General features: G+C 37.6%; 1 pseudogene; it reads right to left on the bottom strand.

The window, feature by feature from the left end:
- Positions 1–9,575: 9,575 nt before the first annotated feature.
- LOC115869758 lies at positions 9,576–10,164 on the bottom strand (annotated as a pseudogene).
- Positions 10,165–10,388: the final 224 nt, after the last annotated feature.

The raw sequence follows: 10,388 nt of genomic DNA, 5'->3' as shown, positions 1-10,388 counted from the left end.
GATTTCTTGCCCATTTTTAAATAAAACAAAACCACACTGCAATCAAATTGATTCTGACTCAGAGGAAGAGAATATATTGCAGCTAGTACTCAAAGTGTCCCAAATGTTCCCTCCCTCTGGTATTCATATTCTTGTTCTCGGGGATAGGGAATGGCCAGCCTGTAGGCCATAAAATGCATGTCATCAATCCCAGGTGACATTAGTCACTTTATTAAAGAGAAGCAGTTGTAGCCATCACATTAAGGGTGAGTTAATTATATCTTTGACTACTATGTCCTATGAATGACGTTATAAATATTAAAATGGCCCTTGAAAGAAAAAAAGGTTCCCTGCTCCTGTTCCACATTACATTAGGGTTGGCCTTTGTGACTTTCTAGTATATGACAGATGTAATAGGTTTTAACTTTCAAGATTATGTCAAAAAGTACTACAGCTTCTATCTTAACTCCATTGCTTTAGAGCACTCACTCTGGAGGAAGAGATATCAGTGGCAAAGAACCAAAGTCTCTTGCCAATAGCCAAGTTAAATGAACAGTTTGAAAGTGAAAGCTTCAGCCCTAGGGAACTCTTTCAAGAGTAGAAGAGAAATTGAAGTGATAAAAGTTAAAGGAAACAATCAAACTCAAAATCAAGAGGAAAAATTCCATGGACCAGAAATTACCAAAAAAAATAAATAAATAACAACAACAACAAAGTAGTGGACAATCCTAAAGCTACTAGGCTGCTAGTTTCCCGACCAACTACCATCAAGTTTATTCACACTTATTCTAACCATACACAATCATGTAAAGCCATGGCAAATATTCTCACAAAATGATGGTGCCCAGCTATCAGAAAGAATAGCATCTGGGGTCTTAAAAGCTTATCTTAAAACAAGCAACTAAATGAAGATGTCATCTAAGCCCACACAAAAGAACCACACCAGCCTATGTGATTCAAGGATTTTAAATAATAAAATCCTAGATCAGAGGAGGGAATTTTATTACATCTTAGTTTCTGAGAACCTGATTTTCAGAAGACTATGGATGACAGTGAAAGCCCAAAATCTATTTTCGGTGTCCCCCTGCAAATTAAGCTTCCATTGAATTCCCTTGGATCAATGAGCACGATGTAAACATCCTTGCTCTCACAGATAGTACATCAGAAAGTGAATTAATGCAGATATAGTTAGGTTAAATTTTAAAATCTTATAATTTATTTTCCTTTTTGACCTATTTATAATTTGGTCTACTTTCTCTTATTTTCTGCTTTCTTTTGGATTGAGGTTTTTCCGTTTTTATATGGCTATTGTTATTGGATTTTTAATGATTTTCTATCTATATTATATCCAGAATAGGTAAATGTGTAAATACAATAACTGGATTAATAGATTTTTTAGGGTTTGGCAGGGGTGGTTGGGGGGGAATGGAGAGCTAATAATAATGAGTAAAGAATGAAGCATATTTTCTAGAATGGACTATATTGATGATTGCACAATTCTTAAGTATATTCAGATCATTGAATTGTATAGTGCATACATTATATGTCAATAAAACTGCTAAACCATTATAAGTAAAATTAAAAGTACATCTAAGCACATAATAATAAAACAGTATCAATTCAATGTAATGAAAAATCGTCAAAGTTACCAATAAAGATAGATTACTTTAAGAGGAGCATTTTTCTTAACAATAACAAACGCCAGGAAGCATTTCAGTAGTATTTTCTTTGTGTTAAGAGTAAGGAAGTGTTATTCACAGACTATCATTCAAAAATAAATAAAGAAATTGTCAGTAAATTGATATATAATTTTCCATAAAAAAACAAAAACCTTTTCTTTTTTGTTGTTTTTTGTGTTTTTGTTTTATTTGCTCTGTCTTGTTTTTGTGCTTATTATTGTCTCTGTATATCTATCTATAAAAGACAGGTGAGATAAAAAATCCAGAGGAGAAAGCAGTGGGATCAACTGTTCCAGGGGGACACTGGAGAAGGGGAGGCGGGAGAAAGGAAGGGAGGTGTCAACAAACCCAGGGATAAAGGAAAACAGGTGATCTAAAATTGAAGGCGAGGACGTTGTAGGATGCCTGGTGGGACCTGATTAAGGGCAATGTAGCTGATAGGAATTACTGAAACCCAAATGAAGGCTGGACATGATAGTGGAAGAAGAGAAAAGTGAAAGGAAATACAGGAAAGGACTAGGAGGCAAAAGACATTTATAGAAGTATAAATACAAGCTGTACATATGTAAATATATTTATATATAACAGTAGGGAAATAGATCAATGTACATGTACTTATATGTTAAGTATTAAGGTAGCAGTTAGACATTGGGCCTCTATTTCTCTCAGCACAAGAACACTTTGTTTTAATAACCTGACATTCTGTGATGCTCACAGACACAATTGCTAAAGAAAAAATGGGTGCATAAGCAAACGTGTTGAAGAAAGTTGCTGGTGCCTGGCTATCAAAAGATATAGCATCTATGGTTTTAAAGGCCTGAAGATGATAGACAAGCGACCACCTAGTTGAGAAGCAACAAAACCCACATGGAAGAAGCTCACTGGCCTGCGTGATCATGAAGTATCGATGGGATCAGGTGTCAAGCATCAAAGACCCAGAACAAAAAAAATATATCAATGTGAATGAGGGGGATTGCGAAGTGGAGACCTAAAGCCCATCTGTAGACAATAGGACATCCCCCTACAAAAGGGTCACAAGGAAGAGATGAGCCAGTCAGTTGCAGTATAGCACCGATGAAACATACAACTTTCCTCTAGTTCTTTAATGCTTCCTCCCCCCACTATCGTGACCCCAGTTCTACATTACAAATCTGACTAGACCAGATCATGTACACTGGTACACATAAGAGCTCGAAACACAGGGAATCCAGGACAGATAACCCCCTCAAGACCAATAATGAGAGTAGCAATAACAGGAGGGTAAAGGGAAGGTGGGGCAAGGGGGGGGTGTTGATACAAATGATCTACATATAACCCCCTCCCAGAAGTATGTACAACAAAAAAGTGGGTAAAGGAAGACAGTGGTCGGTTTAAGATATGAAATATATATATATATAAATTATCAAGGGTTCATGAAGGAGTGAGAGGGGGGAATGAGCTGATATCAAGTGCTCAAGTAGAAAGAAAATTATTTGAAAATCATGATGGTGACATATGTACAAGTGTGCTTGACAAAATAGATGTGTGTATAGATTGAGATAAGAGCTGTATAAGCCCCCAATAAAATGATTAAAAATAAATAAATTTTTAAAAGCTATTATTCACTTTAAAAATATTTTTATAAATTAAGATGGTAGATAATGCATCCTAAAGTCCTTATTGTATTAAGCTAGAAGAGAAGACTTAAATAACTTGTGAGGGCTGATATAAATCTAAAAATATTAAGATTTGACGTTCATCTCTATAAAAATGGAATAGTATGTTGTTTTTAGGTGACTTAGTGTAAGTTCCAACCCATAGCGACCCTATGCACAACAGAAAGAAGCACTGCCTGTTCCTGCCCAAGAGAGTGGTCCTTCTTGACATCATGTGCAAAATGTGAAAGATTAAGTTCCTCTATCCTTGCTTCCAAGGAGCACTCTGGCTGTAACTCTTCAAGACAGAATTGTTTTTCCTTTTGGGTGACTAAAGTACTTTCAATATTCTTCCCCAGCACTACAATTCACAGTTGAATACTCTATACACTGAAAATTTTTCAACCACAAAGCATGAAAAAATTATAAATAAACATACATTCTTTTCAATACATAGCTGTGCTCTGATGAAGGCAAAGGAAGTCCTTGGGACAGAGGAGAGTAAAGAAAAATTGAAAGCCAAAGGATTAATATTCTGAATCTTTGTTGTGCTATACTTATATGTTGTTGGTCACAAAGTCACAGCAATATAGAAATTTGTCCTGAAAATCCAAGTAGGAGCAAGAAACGAAGGATACAGTATACTTAACATGTACAGTTGAAATTGGTGAATTCCTCACCAAAATATGAATATTAAAGACACAATTTTAATAGTGTTATTGAGCTACAATAAACATCCATCACTTGTCTGTCAATTTGTCCTACTGTAGTAGTTTGTGTGTTGCTCTGATGCTCGAAGTTATGTCACTGATGTTTCCAATACCAACAGGGTCAGCCAAAGTGAACAGGTTTCAGCTGAACTTCCAGACTAAAAACAGACAACTAAGAAGGACTCGGCTCCCTACTTCAGATGAAGGAGCCACTGAAAACCATATGCTTAGCTTCAAAACATTTTCAGATATTGAAGGCCTAAAGAGTGGAAGCAGAATATTATCTGAAATAGCGCTGGCAGATGGGCCACTCAGGTGCGAGAGCACTGGGAATGGAACTGAGAAGGAGTTGATTGCTCAGAGTGGAGTCAACCATGGAGATTTGAATCTAGGGAAGCCTGTGGGATTGGAGTCTTCAGGGTCTTCATTTTTTGGTGGGCACTACTCACGTAAGGAGAAACAGCTGAAAAAATCTGTTAATGACCTGAACTTGGTATGTGCAAAGCATGAATCTAAGAAAATTTAATGTCATCAAAAATGAAATGGAATGCATAAAGATTGATATGTTGGTCATTAGTGAGCAATGGTATTGGCCATTTTGAATTAGAAAATCATATGATTTACTATGCTGGAAATAACAAAATCAAGACGAATGGTGTAGCATTCATTATCAAAAAGCATATTGCAAAGGCAATCATGAAGTACAATTCTGTATTTGAAAGTATTATATGTATTCACCTTCAAGGAAATCCAATCAATACAGCTATTATTCAAATTTATGAGCCAACCCCATAAACTTGTCATGAAGAAATTGAAGAATTCTACCAATGACTTCAGTCAAACATGAAATCAAGATGCATTGATAATTGTGGGTGATTGGAATGCAAAATTAGTGGGGGGAAGAGGAAGGAACAGTAGTTGGAAAATAGCGACTTGGTGATAAAAATCAAACTGGAAGTCACATCATAGAATTTTGAAAATCCAAAGACTTGTTCATAGCAAATACTTTTTTTGACAACATAAAAGGAGACTAAAAAAATGGATATCCCCAGATGGAAAACACAGAATTTAGGCTCTGGTAGAGAAGCCAAATTTAATAAAAGGGAGAAGAGAATGTAAATCATAGTCACAAGGAGAAAATAATACTGTGTTTTATTCTCAGAACTGGAGGAATTCCCTTGGAAATTCAAGATAATAGGTGTGTCTTTTCATAATGAGTCAGTTGTAGTACAAGTTCAATCCAAAACTCACCACATGAATTATGGCAACAGGCTAGTGATAACTCAGGGACACCTGACAATAATGAATGGACAATCACTCTAGAGAGAAAGTCTTCAAAATAAAATATGGAGAAATGCACATGGTAGAAGCACAGCAGCCTGAGTGATCCAAGAGTTGTAAATAATAAAATACAAATCTGATGGAGTGTGTTAGTCTGGGTAGACTAGAGAAACAAATTCATAGACACAGATATGTGTATAAGAGAGAGTTTTATATAAAGGGTAATTGAACAATAAGAAAGCATCCAAACCCAGTCCAGTCCAAGCCCATAAGTCTGATATTAGCCAATATGTCCAATACCAATCTTTAAGTCTTCAGACTCAAGAAACACATGCAATGACGCCGAATGCAGGACAATCACAGACCAGTGGTTAGAAAGCCTTTAGATCCAGTGAGGTTGTAAGAATCTCAGCACTCCCAGGGGTCTCTATGTGGCTTCTCCAGTTCCCAGGGCTGCATCAGGGTAGGTCCATGTGGCTTCTCCTCCGGGATGTCTGGCAGGAAGTGAGCAGAGAGAGAGAAGAGTCTCCCGCCTCCCCAGGGGGAAATACAGGCATTCCCAGAATTCTCAGGAGAAGGCTATGCCCACGCAGAGGCCTCATTGGCTATGATCCAATTGGCAGACTAGACTCCACCCCTTCACTCTTAATCCTCTCAAGTCCCAAATTGACACCAGATTATGTAACTACCACATGGAGAGAATAGTAAAGAGCTTAAATTGTGAATACCTAGTTTGCAGAAGGCTATGGATGACAGTGGAAGCTCAAAATCCATTTGCAGGATTCATTTATGGATTAAGCTTCCAGCAAATCCCCTCTAATTACAATGAAGGAATATGAATAGCCTTGTGAGACAGAGTACATGGTAAAATTGTTTTAAACAGTGACGAGGAAAAGCATGTGTATTAAGCCCCTGCTGAATCACCATAGACCAGGAATGTGAAGAGCCTTGCTCTCGTGCAGAGTGCATTGGAACTGAGTGAATTGTTGCAGATGCAGGCAGGTTAAAATTTAGTACGCTATCATTTGATCTCCCTATGATCCCTTTTAAATTTGTTTTAACTTTTAATATTTCCTGCCTTCTTTTTTGTCCCCACTGGTGTATCTTTTTTTCTTTTTTCAAATCACTTTATTGGGGGCTTGTACAGCTCTTATTGCAATCCATACTTACATCCATTGTGTCAAGCACATTAGTATATTTGTTGCCACCATCATTTTTAAAATATTTGCTTTCTTTTTTTTAAGTCATTATAATGGGGGCTCATATAACTCTTAGCACAATCCATCCATCCATCCATCCATTGTGTCAAGCACATTTGTGCATTCATTGGCATCATCATTCTCAAAACATTTGCTCTCTACTTAAGCCCTTGGTATCAGCTCTTAATTTTCCCACCCCCCCTCCCCACTCCCCCTCCATCATGAACCCTAGATAATTTATAAATTATTGTTTTGTCATATCTTACACTGTCCAGCGTCTCCCTCTCTTCACCCACCTTTCCCTTGTCCATCCCCCAGAGAGGAGGTTATATGCAGATCTGTATAAACAGTTCCCCCTTTATACCCCACCTTCCCTCCACCCTCCAGTATCGCCACTCTCACCACTGGTCCTGAAGGGATCATCTGTCTTAGATTCCCTTGTCTCCAGTTTCTATCTGTAGCAGTGTACATCCTCTGGTCTAGCCAGGATTGTAAGGTAGAATTGGGATCATGATAGTGGGGAGAGGAAGCATTTAGGAACTAGAGGAAAGTTGTATGTTTCATCATTGCTACACTGCACCCTGACTGGCTTGTCTCCTCCCCACGATCCTTCTGTAAGGGGATGTCCCGTTACCTACAGATGGGCTTTGGGTGGGTCACACTCCACACTCCCCCTCATTCACAATGATAAGATTTTTTGTTGTTTGATGCCTGATTGATTTTTTTTATCTGTTTTCCTTTGCTATTGCTGTATTTTTAAAATGTGTTTATTTATATGAAATCAAAGATAGGTAAATCTATTGCAACAGTAGCTGGATTGATGGTTCCTTGGGGGTAGGGTGGCAGGAGAGGTTAAGGGGGAAAGGTGAACTAATAATGAAGAGTACTAGAATGAAGAAGTTGTTCTAATACTAATTGTGATGATGATTACACATTTCTTCTTGATGTGATTGATTGCACTATTGATTGGTATGATACATGAAGTATATGCCAATAAAATATTTTTGAAAGATGGCTAAATGAGGAAATAAAGAAGGAAGAAAGGTAAAGAGAAAAATGGAAAGAACAATTTCTATAAGCCAAAAGTACAAAACAATGCATCAGCCATAAATCCAAGTACATATGTAATCAGATAATTTTAAGTGGCCTAAATTTGTCAAATGGAAGTGTTTAGATTAGGAAGAAAAAGGAAAACTGGTTTAATGAACTTTTTAAGAAATATGTTTTAATCTTTAGAAAATAAAATGATGACAAAGCTTTTTGAAAATAAAAACAGGCAAAACTGAAGAACAAGCAGACTTTAAAGAAACCAACCAGAAATATAAGCTCTGAGAAGTAAATTAATACGTTTGCTCAAATGGACACATGGAACCAGTATAAAAATGAACACAAAAGTCAGGACACAAATATCTTTATACTGGGAGAACAATTTGATTCTCTAACACTCGTTTGTCTGTTTATCCTCTTGTGGTGGCTACATTCCATTTGATGGTAGAAGATAAACCATAATCGTTTAATTTTTATTTTTAAAGGTTTCTATTCTTTGTCTTTTAAACATAATATACAACACTATTTGAAATTTTGGGAGGTCATATTCTAATATGCTTAAATTTGACATATCACTGTTACAATACTGAGAAATTTCATGAAAAGAACTATTTAACCATTTCTTTTTTTTTTTAACATTTTATTAGGGGCTCATACAACTGTTATCCCAATCCATACACACATCAGTTGTGTAAAGCGCATTTGTACATCGTTTCTCAAAACATTTTCTCTCCATTTAAACCCCCGACATTAGGTCCTCATTTTTCCCCTCCCTCCCCCGCTCCCCCCTCCCGCATGAGCCCTTGATAGTTTATAAATGGGTATTTTGTCATATCTTGCCCTGTCCGACATCTCCCTTCATCCACTTTTCGGCTGTCCGTCCCCCAGGGAGGAGGTCACACACAGCTCCACGTATTCAGTTCCCTCCTTCCTACCCACTCTCCCTTTACCCTCCCTGTTTTGCCACTCACACCACTGGTCCTATAGGGCTCATCCATCCTGGATTTCCTGTATTTTCAGTTCCTATCTGTACCAGTGTACCTCCTCTGGTCTAGGCAGTCTTGCAAGATAGAATTCGAGTCATGGTAGTGGGAGCGGGGAGGAAACATTTAGGAACTAGAGGAAAGTTGTATTTCTCATCATTGTTACATCACACCCTGACTGGCTCATCTCCTCCCCGAGACCCCTCTGCAAGGGGATCTCCAGTGGCCATTTCTAAGATAATCAAATATCTTTTTGGTACATGGGCCAACATGTTAATGTGTTTAAAAATAAAGTAATTTGGACTTAAACTTATTGTAAAAGAATAGCCAAGGTTTTATATATATATACATATATATGCATACTTTCTGAATTATGTTAAACTGTTCTATTTTGAAGGCTGAAGGTAAATGTAACACCTTATAAAAAGTTTCATGAGACTTTTTCTCTGTTACATTTACTTGTCAAAGACCAAAGGCTAATCCAACACTTTTCTAAAAGACATAGCTATTTCTAGACTACATTCGTGTAATCATAGAAGACTACCAGAACTACAGTATCACTTTTATATTAACCATTTTCACCACAAAATATTTTTCCTAAGAGACAAAAAGCATCGGGAATTTGGATTACCTTATGGAATTCAACAAGATAGAATTGCAAACTTTCTGGCTTTAATCACTTTAAACTCTTTTCCCCACAAGATTTATTTCTACATCACAGTGCTACATAAAATGATTGCAGTGGAATGGGTATTTAGATTCTCAATATAATTAACACAATAGTGTCATAAAACACTTTTCTGTGGGTACAAAGGCTAAGAAAGGCCACAGTGGACAGTGTCAGAAACTGAATACGGTAGGGTCAGAGGAGATCATGAGCTTCATTTTAGCCCCCTGGCAATGGAAAAACATTTAGAGAATCTTAAGATTCAAAATAATATAATTCCACCATCCATAACGTAGTTTTTAGATATTTTCTCAATCAAACAGGCAAATCATCTTAACTTATAAGTTGCTGTAAATGAACAAGATCAGCAAATTAATGATTCTCCTTATTTTGTCATCAAAGGAATGCAGTGGGATTAACATGAGGATCTTTCTAGATCCTGTATATATAGATCAGCCAAACGCCCGAGATTTCTGTAAAACTGAAAAAGAGGCCAATGAATCTCAAAAGTTCTCCAGCATATTCATCTAATATCGGAGCACACGGTGAGCAAGGGTGGCCACTTTCAACACAGTTAGCCAAACAGGTGTTATTTGGGTTAAAACTCCGGAATTCACAGCAATTTAAATTTCTCTGGATGTCATTTTGAGCACTTGCTGTATTATTCCAACCAACTTCTCAAAACAGACCCTGTTTCTCTTGGTTCAGGGCTAAACAAGTACAGGATACAGAAAACTGAACAAAAAATATGTGTAAGAGAACAGTCATGTTAAACACACACACAGCAACCCCTGATGGCATTTTACTGCTCCAATCAGTCCACTAAAGCAGTCAGGAATATCAACATGCCCACCACAGCATACCGACCACTCTGAGACGGGAAATCAGCCAATGTCCAGGGCAGCAATTCCAACAGACTAACAAAGGTGTAAAGCAGGTTGAGTATGCACAAGTTGTTAGAACATGAAAAGCCCTCGCAAACCATCTTGAAGTCTGTAGTTCTCGGCTACAGCTGGTGAATTCAGCAGTGGCATAGAGCCTCGAAGGCAGCCGAGGTGTCTTTTCTTTGGGGCCAGGCTACAGTGCTTGCACGGGTGGGGGGTTGGCCTCAGTGGCTTGGACTGCAGTGCACAGTACCCCTGCAGGGCTCCGATCAGCTCTCAACTATGAGTATTTTAAATACCAACAGGATCATCTGGTAGATAGGTT

This window comes from Echinops telfairi, unplaced genomic scaffold, assembly GCF_000313985.2.
Source record: "Echinops telfairi isolate 266 unplaced genomic scaffold, ASM31398v2 ScPeMD7_44;HRSCAF=162, whole genome shotgun sequence".
In the NCBI taxonomy this organism is placed as follows: Eukaryota; Metazoa; Chordata; class Mammalia; order Afrosoricida; family Tenrecidae; genus Echinops; species Echinops telfairi.
This window is presented reverse-complemented; position numbering and strand designations above follow the sequence as displayed.